Genomic DNA, 10,497 nt, shown 5'->3' with positions numbered 1-10,497 from the left:
AGCTGAACACTTGTTCCCTTAGAGTTTAGTCTTAAAGTTCATGTAAACAGAAAATAAGCAATCCAACATAAAGTTAGTAAGTCGGTGCAGTCAATTACCCGCGAAAAAGAAAAGGTAAAAAGCTAGGGAAAGAAGAAAGAACAAGAAACGAAAGATCCCAACATTCACTCTGTAGTTTTCCGCTACACAACAATTTACAAGCTGTGTCAGATCGATTTTTCGACCTTTAAGGTACAAACCCAAAAAAACAACTGTTTAAAAACGAAAAAAGTAAAGCCTAATTGTTACTCCAGTAATTAATTAGAAAATATTTCACATAACTGGCACAGGAAAGACAACCTCCGAGGAACCATCTATCAACATAAAACTACCGGCGGAGGAATCACCATCACCGCCGTCATCAGTGGTGGCGGACTTCTTAATAAACTCTATACAGTCGGCGACAGCTTCACTGTGATGAGGTTCATGGGAATAATAAGACCTGTGTGAAATAGGCGATGAAGATCGCTGCGGATCCTGTTGGTTGGCTTTGGACATAGCAGATAACATGATCAACCGGAAAACAGCTCGCCGGAAACGATCGAGCACCGACATCGGCGTTAGCCGGTTACTTTTCCTGGTGCAGTTGCTGCCTCTCAGTTTTGGCATGCAAAAAGGGTTCTTCATTATTATTCTTCTTCCTTTTGATTTCTCCATTGATGAATGGATGATCAGCTCTGTTACGTTGGTCAAGGCTTTTTTGGATGATTGGTCTAAGGTTTTCTTTGTGTAATTGTGTGGGAATCTAGTAGCAAAGTTCCAACCACATGCTGTTTAATATATACGTACCAAGAATGGGCTAATGCTAAAGTTCGAGCTACTTAAAGAGGAAAAAGAAATGGAAAAAAAAAAAACGAATCTTTTGATGTGCATTTAAATTATTGTTAAGGCAATTTTTGAAGTTTATCTAATGGGCAAGTGCCGAATCATTTTGAAAGAAATGATAATAGAATAGTTTTAAAAGATAGAGTGAATATGAAATTGTGGTTAACATGATTGTTCCGTTTTTGCTTTTCCAAGACATGATTGTTCAATTAATTAGCAGAAAATTATTATTAGCACCCAATTTGCACTTTGCTTCACGACAAAGTTGCATCATCATTAAGTCGCAGCCATCAAGTGCAATAACTGCTCAAACTTTTATTAACGCAAAGGCAATAATCTTAAAGATTTTTCTTCAATAACACGATGGCACAAAATTAGACCATGATTAAGAAAGAAAGATGGTTAGGACTTTTTTAACTCATGATAAATCAGAAATCGTAACGTGGCATGATTGACCGACAAATATTTCTTTGAAGAAATTAAGAGGTGAAAGACAAATTCTTAATTTTTACATCCTGTAATATATAAGTCGTGTCAAACTTCACAAAAATGTAAATGGTATGCATATATTGCAATGTCACATAAAGTACAGTTATTTTATTTCTTTGGTAAAAAAGTAGAATTATTTTTGTAGTGACTTAATTCTATCACTAATTAGAATACTGCAATTGATAGAACTGTTTGTTATCAAAAGCATGATCGTATAAATTAAAACACATTCAAGATTACCTATGTATTTCGGTCATTGACTCATGTTTAGTGTAGAACACTACCGCTATCTTCTAAGAAAATTCTTACATAAAAACGTAAAAGAATAAATTTTATAAGCTTATTTGTGAAAAAAAGCACTGGTAATGAAAAATATATGAAAGGGCCATTATTAAGGCCGAACATCTTGCTGGAAATGCTGCGAATCACATTGAAGTCAACACTCAAAGCAGGAGGCTCCTCCAGAAATCTAGTAACTTAAATTTTAATTATGTAGAATTTCTTAACGAAATGACAACTAATTAAACTAATGGTCCCCTCACTCATTGACTAAGTTAGAGAAATGCTCGTATTTAGTAAAGTAAACAAATTCACAAAATATAATTTTTAACTGTTTTCTTTCGTGGTTTTAAAATATTGAGACAAAAATGGGAGCTAATAAAATCCTTGTCTTGTGTGGAAGAGTTTCACATGCATACATGTGAGCCTAGTTTGATAGGAGAGAATAGTATGTACCACCAATAGCAGTTTTTTCTTATAAATGAGAATAAATATTAATCCCTTTACTATTACGTCCATATTCAATTCAATATAACCGACTTACCGGCCATAGGACACTATTCTCTTGGCTTTTGTTCCATGCCATCATACATTCAATGTTCTTCCACCATTCCCTTACGTATACCAAGATGGTGACCAGAAAAAACAAAATTTTCAGGATTAGATTAATTTGAAATGAGTGGCCCTTGAACAATGAGAAATTGAAAATTACAAAAGATTTGTACACCAATGAACGGAAATCTCCCTACGTTTCTGAATTGGATTCTTTGTCGGGCTTTTACAATAATTAATTGTAGTACATGTTCTCGCAGAAAGGAGTGTTTATTTTAAGGAGTGATTGTTTTGATGATTAGTCCCGAGAGTATATAAAACTAATAGTAGGATAATTTAGAAGTTGAAGCTTTATCTTTTATGTTACGCATTGAAACATTCATGAACATGGCAAATTGTTGCTCTGAATCAAGTGTATCGTTTCGTGAGATCAAATTAACAAAGATATGGTATAAAATCTTCCTGCACCATATATCAATTGCACGATCAGATCATACACGTTTAGGGTTCCCAATTATATGCACGATACTGTCTTTGAGGCAAAAGAGGTAACAAATCAAACACGGATACGATCGATGTATGTTCAGTCTTTGCATCTCAAAAAATCAACCATAAGTCAAATGTAAGTTTAAAATATTAGTCGCGTGGGTGAAATATATAGTATTACATCAAATTCCTTATCAAGTTATAAACAGTTATTTAATTAAGTTAATTAGACAAAGACTATGGACAAATAATGGGCGTATATATCCAAATAATGTATCCGCCACTGTCACAAGCATTAATTATAGAGCACATTTTAACCACTAATATAGAAGAGCCATCTCATTGTCTACGGGAAATCTAACGCCTAAGGTCGTCGGAAGAACATTCAAAAATCATGTGATTCTGCAATTCCTATTTTATGTATCTAGGTGAAAATGAAATCATGTGATTTAAGAGACGGTGAAAACTGCATATTTGTAATGCATGCATGACTGGATGAAGTGTAGCTCGCTGATCATAGATTAGGCTTGCCCATTAAGAGCACTGTAGGGGCTTAATTTCTCTCGTTGACAGCCCCCAAAAAGAAAAGATTAAATCCATTCATTTTGTATATGTGCTAGAATCTTAATTAATTAATTAATTGTCAATGGCCTTGAAGTGAAGAAGGAACCAATTGTTAGCTGCGTCCATTGATAAGATGTCTTTGCAGTCAACAAGATTAAGTTACTTCTGCATATGCATGCTCCTATGCGAATTTTAAATCTATGAATCAGCTGACAGCTAAAAAGTAAAAAAATGAACAAGATCGATCAAGAGTCATTGAAGTCCTTTGCACCAGATTTTCACTCATATATCCATAAGGTACTTACTATTTAGGCAGAATAGCCTATCAGATACTTGTACTTATTTCGGTTTGTCATCATGTCCCTGTACTTCACGGAACTTTATCTAAACACTTCTGCTTGATCAAAACGAGTGTTTCAAACCCTTCTAACGATGTGTGTCTCTCAATCGCGCTATGTTAGAATCCACATCAAATAAAAATATGCCATATTATTTTTTATTTTTTACAGAAAACCTAAAATAATCATGACTTACCCTTTTTCTTTTTTGATTTTTTATTTATTTTCTTTCCTTTCCCATCACCACTTTCTTATTACCGCCCACTATATTCCGCATTGCTATCGCGGAAAATTTCTCTAGCCACCATGAAACACCTTTCTTCCATTCCTTTTCTATTCCATAATCTATTCTTCTATCCTATTTTATCAAAATCTCTCTCTATACAGATCTGAGATTATATTTTAGCTAGAGAACATCTCTGAAATAAAGATAAAACATATCCAAAAATTTTCTATCTCTTTCTTGCCTTCACTCTCGCCCAAAATCCCATAAAACCTACCGAAACAATAAAAAAAACTTCATATTCTCCTTCAGAAACTCATCGAAGTTGGCGGTAGATCATTAGTAAAGAACCTCAATATTAGTGGTGGTGGATGGCAGTTAAAAAAGAAGGAGGAATGGGAGGAGGCCAGCAGAGGATCGATTTAAAAGTGAATTAGTGAAGCATTTCAAGCTTGAAAATTTTGTTTAACATCAAAGAAAGGGGGGCAGAAGGAAGGGTTCAATCGAAAAGGAATGGGGAAGAAGAAGATAGAAAGAGGGGAACCAGGGGTGTGGAAGGGGTGATGACGGCCGGAAGAGGTTACGAAAGGAAACAAATGTGGAAGGGGTTGGCTCTTTGGGATTTTTTAAACCTTTTTCTATTTATTTTATTGTTACTTTTTCTTATGATTTTTTTAATAACTTATTTAATCAAAATAATTGATGCACGCGCTTTTAAAAGCATGTAACCATGCAATTATCTGACTCAGCAAAACAAATATCATATAAGCTCGGTCAACGGTCAGAGGGATTTAAAATATAGGTTTTGATAAACTAGAAGCATCTAGATGAAACTCCATACAATATAAAGATCGCGATGATAAACCGAAACAAGTACAAGGTGTAGCAAGCCATTCTGCCTATTATTTATACTATAAAGTACGACGCCAAACTGTTTGACTAAAAATATAGATCTTGGTTCAACCAATTAGATTTAAATAAAGAAGAGTCAATCTTAGCTAATAATAATATCTTAAGACGAAGTTATAATTTTTATGACAAATAACTTGTATATTTGTCTGGATAGCAATGAATGTAAGCAATAATAACAATGTTCAATTATCCAAAAAGATGGAATATGGCATTAAATAGCAATAAATAGTATTTAAGTAAATAAAAATGTGTGAGTCACCCGAAAAAGGGTGAGATTTGTGGATATTCTCTCTCACAATGATGAATGCTTGATAAGTTTTTGAACACTTAGGTTGTTCTTTAATCCAGTGGAAATGCTAGACAAGAATCTTAGTAAAAAGGTTATTTTTATATGCTTGTAATAGGATCAGATTCTCTATATAAAGTCAATGTATTTTTTACAAATGAATATCTCATGTCCCCTATAATTGTGTCTCTTTCTATTTATATGGAACATGTTCCTAGAAACCCTAATAGTACAGGTGCAAAGAATATCCACTAGAATATTCTCTTTTGTCTCATATCTTAAAACTAGTCATTATAACTCTGTCTAAGATGCTCGACTTCGACCTTGAACTACGATGACTTTACGACCTTGATCTTTGATGACTCTTCGACCGCCCCCCTTCATCGCTTCAAGGCTACTTCGACCTGGGGCAGATCTTTGTGGAGACCTTACTGATAGCACACGGCAACTGACGAAGGCTATCATGGTGCTGATGTGGCTTGCCTATATTGAAGATATGTTTTGGCCCATATAGTTAGTCCATCCGCTTATTAAGGTCATCTTCGCGGGCGAGGTCGATGAGTGGATAATGTCGTTTGTGGTCGAGCTTACCGAGATGGCTATACAGGTCGTGGTTGTCGAAAATATTAGGCAATATGGATCTTTGAGGGCCACACATTTTGAATTCTTCGAATTTCCCGGGAAGTCTGTTGGAGCCATCTAGTCCAAGAGAAAGAGTGACGTAATGATGACGGCTTTTCCCGACGTGTTGCGTCAATTCACGTGTGACCCTTGATTGGTTCTACCGTTTCGATCTCCATGCTAATCATGGCATGCCGTTTTGATTCTGGTGCCCCCAAGTCTTATAAATAGGGGATGGTTCGTTGATTTTGAAACTTTCCCACACTCATTCAACTTCATAAGCAGAGCTTCTTCTTTTTTTTCCGCATAACCCTTTTACCTCTCTATTATTTTCTTCGCTTCTCTATCTCTTTCCACAACAATGTCGGACCTCCCATCAGGCATCTATAGGGAAGATCATACCATCCCTCTAGATGTTATTTTTCCTGACCTGGGGGAAGACGACGGAGCTGTCATTGATGAGGAAACCATACCTACTGTAAAGGAGATCATTCCTCGATATCCTGATGCTAAACTCGACTTTCACAAGGCACCGGAAATGGTGACGGATAGGTTTAAATCTATGATGATGATTGAGTGGTTAACCGAATTCAAGGCTAGGCTCGGCCTACCTGATCACGTGGACTTGGTCCCTACATGCGACAACGAGGTGCGGGTTCATTGTCCCGGCTTCTGCGCCCTTTACGCATATCTGTTCTTAATCAGATATTCGTTCCCTTTATCGTTGTTGATAGAAGTTATGCCGCTACTACAATGTATGCCCGGCGCAGCTCGCCCCTTATATCTTCAAGGTGGTCATGATGTTGATGAAATTCATCGAATTGGCTGATATTGACATATCAGTACGCCACCTGATCCATTTGTTCGCCCCCATTTATATCGAGGGATGTTGATGAATCTTCGCCGTCACGGGGGGAAATGTTTGGTGGTGAGGATGGATGATAAGGCTAGTTGGTATTTCTGGCTTGACTATTTCCTTGTTAGGACCGAGGCCGTAATGTCCGCCGCCGCAGGCTTCCCTGAGGCTTGGAACCCTACTCGTAAGTGCTCGTATCTGTTTATATATATTTTTTTTATTTTTAACGTTTTCCTTACTATGGGTTGGTTAATCGGCTTTTCCCTTTTTGTAGCTACTGTTCGACCTTTCCAGATGGTGACCTACATTACCGATTGGGTTAGACAGATTCTTCTTCATACGGCGGGGATACGTGATTGGTCAAGTTTTTCTCAGAGATCAGGCCATCTCTTCCCTTGGCATGTAACATATTCCCTACCGTTGACGCCGTGATTTCTTCGCCTATGTCTGTTACCTTTGCTTATTTCTTCCTTTCTCATTTTTCTTTAGCTTAGGTCAGGGGGTCTACGAGGAGGTCGAGATTGTAATGACCCGACTTGTCGTTTTAAGGATTAGCGTCTCATTCAACGACTTAAGGTCATGAGCAACTTTGTGATGTATATTATGACTTGCGTGTGTGGTCGAGTTTGGTTTTCGAATGATTCAGGATTAAATTGAAAGAACAATTCTCATTTTCGAAGCTTAAATAAAAAGAGTTGACCAGAATTGGACTTTTGAATAAACGATTCCGGAATAGAGTTTTGATTATTCCAATAGCTTCGTATGGTAATTTTGGACTTAGGAGTGTGTCCCAAAAATTATTTGGAAGTCCGTAGTTAAATTAGGCTTGAAATGGCAAAAATAAGATGTTTAAGTTGAAAGTTTGACCGGGGAGTTGACTTTTTGATATCGGGGTCGGAATCCAGTTTTGAAAATATTCATAGGTCCGTTATGTCATTTATGGCTTGTGTGCAAAATTTGAGGTCGGTCGGACTTGATTTGATAGGTTTCGGCGTCGAATGTAGAAGTTGAAAATTTTTAGTTTCATTAAGCTTGAATTGGGGTATGATTCGTGGTTTTAGCATTGTTTGATGTGATTTGAGGTTTTGGCTAAGTCCGTAATATGTTTTAAGACTTGTTGGTATGTTCAGACGGGTCCCGAGTGGCTCGGGTGAGTTTCAGGGTGGTTTCGAATCATTTCTAGGCCATTTTTAGCTACTAGTTTTTGGCCACAGAGGTATGCATCACGATCGCGGACAAACGGTCGTGATCGCAAAGAGAAATTTTGTTGTTTGGACATTGTGAATCGCGATCGCGGAACCTTCCGCGATCGCGTAGAGGAAAATCCTGCTACACTTACCCGACTTTGAAAGCTTATATCTCGCAATCTATAAGGAATTTGGAGATAATCCAAAAATAAAAATTGTAGCCTTTGTGTTTAGTTTTCAGAAAATTAAACCATTTGGCATTTGGAGTTGTGTACAAAAAGTTATGGTTGATATACTATAGGCTGTCTGAAAAAAGTTTGGAAATCGCTAAGAAGAAATTTGTGTTGCACATGGCTAAATTTGGCAGCTTATATCTTGCAATATATAAGGAACTGGGAGATGAGAAAAACATGAAAGTTGTATTCCTTGGAGTCTAGTTTTCAGAAAGTTAAACCATTCGCAATTTGGAGTTTTGTACAAAAAGTTATGACTATTACACTAGAGGATGTCTGGAAGAGCTGGGCACTTGTTCTTCGCGATCGCGAAAGGCAAATTTTGGGCTGGGCTATATTTCGAGGTTTCAGCCATTTTAAACATATTTGGAGCTATGGAGCTCGGATTGAAGCGATTTTTGAGGCAATTTTTATCATATGGATTGGGGTAAGTGTTCTATATCCTAAAGTGTTTATATTTCATGAATCTATGATTATATTCATCGTTTAATTCAGATTTTAATGGAAGAAATCGAGATTTTGGCAAAATCTTCCAAAAACAAAAAATTAAGATTTGGAGGTCGAGTTGTTATCGGAATTTAACAAAATTAGTATGGTTGAACTCGTATCGGAATGAGTGTTCGTATTTCATAAAAATTATGTGGGGTTCCGAGAGGCGGACCCCGCATTGACTTTTGTTGACTTTTTGGAATAAATTTTTAAGTCGGCGTATTATTATCCGGGATTATTTCTGATGAATTTTAATGAAGTTATACAATTAATTTGGATAAATTTGAGCTGTCCGGAGGTCAATTCAAGCAAGAAGGCGATTTTGAAATATCGGCATAAATTCAAAAAGGTAAGTATGTTGCCTAACCTTGAGTGGGGGAACTACCCCTTAGGCATCGAGTCTTATGTGCCATTTGTGAAATGTGAAAAGCCGTGTACACGAGGTGATGAGTACATACTCGGGCTTATATGTGCAAAATTTATTGAGTTAAAGTCTTTGGCATATTGTGTAGTAAATTGGATAATTATTGGCATTTATTTAATCATCTATTTTCCATGCCTCAAATCACATTTATTAAATTTGTTTTTATATGACAATTTGATGTAATTATTACTTGTATATTTATGTGAATTCCTTGAGTTTGATGGTTTGATATTTCTTGGAATTTTATTTTATTATGGATTTTTCCTCTGCAAATAATTAATTAAGCAAGCTTAAGAAGAAGTATTAATATAATAATCAAAATTTGGATTAATGAAGGTGTTGCCCTATGCTGATTATTTTCTATCTCTGTTGATTGTTTTTGAGATTTTATATACATTGTGTGGAGCCTTGGGCTATTTGTTGTGAAATTAATTAATTTTGTTATATCCTTGGAGTTGGTTGTGGCCATTGGGCAAATTGTGATATGAATTGATTTTGTTACGTTGCCGTAATAATATTTCGTGTACATTATTGTGTTAATTGAGTTATTATTTTGAGGATATAAGGGTGGCATTTCACTGTTGATATTATGTGGGTATAAGGGTGGCATTTCACTGTTGTTATGTGTGTTGGGATATTATTTGGGCGGAGCGATAAGGGTGGATATATGAGATATAAGGGTGGCTATAAGAGCGATAAGGGTGGCTATTGATATTATGAGGGCGGAGGGATAAGTGAGGCTATTATAGGAGTGATAAGGGTGGCTATAGGAGAGATAAGGGTGGCTATTGTCAGGGATGATATGTGATGGGGTGGAGTTGTTGCGTTGGTAATTTTTATGTGATGTTATGATTTTTCTTGTGTTTATTTTTATACCTTGTGCAATTTGTCTTGTTGTTGGTTAATTGATAACAATCTGATTTATGTTGAGATTGGGGGCCTGTGGCTATTGCCAGGCGAATTATGAAGAGAAATGTGGGAACGAGGTGCCGTGAGTAAATAATGATGATATTGGCACGTGAATTGTACATGCAGTTGTGATATGAAATGTGGGCACGAGGTGTCGTGATTAAATAATAATGATATTTGACACGTGAATTGTTTGTGCGGTTGTGATAGAGAAATTGGCACGAGGTGCCATAGAAATATGAAATTGGGCTGAGACCCGTACTTTATGATTTTGAAATAAGGTGTCACGGGGTGACTTTTATTCGAAAGATATTCATTTGAAGGAATTATATTTGAAAAGGATTTATTTGAAAGAATTATATTTAAAAGATATTTATTTGAATGGAGTATATTCGAAATATATTTATTGAAAAGTATTATATCCTGAAGAGTATTATTTGAGAAGCATATAGACGAAAGATTTATATTTGAAGGACTTGATTTAATTGGGTGTACTTGTATTTATTATTTATTGAGCAATATTAATGGTATTCTTATTGCCCTGTTGTGCATACCACTGGTTGATTTGTGTTGCTTTTATTGTTATTTGTTTCCTATTAATTTGTATACTATATTGCATATGTTATTAGACTAGTGAGTGTCTTGACTGTACCTCGTCACTACTCCTCTGAGGTTAGTCTTGATACTTACTGGGTACCGACTGTGGTGTACTCATACTACACTTATACACATTTTTGTGCAGAGCCAAGTATTGAAGCTATCAGACTCGGACAGAGTTAGAGTGG

The sequence above is a fragment of the Nicotiana tabacum genome, chromosome 17 (assembly GCF_000715075.1).
Source record: "Nicotiana tabacum cultivar K326 chromosome 17, ASM71507v2, whole genome shotgun sequence".
NCBI classification, from domain to species: domain Eukaryota; kingdom Viridiplantae; phylum Streptophyta; class Magnoliopsida; order Solanales; family Solanaceae; genus Nicotiana; species Nicotiana tabacum.
The sequence above is the reverse complement of the archived record's forward strand: the minus strand, read 5'-3'. Positions refer to the sequence as shown.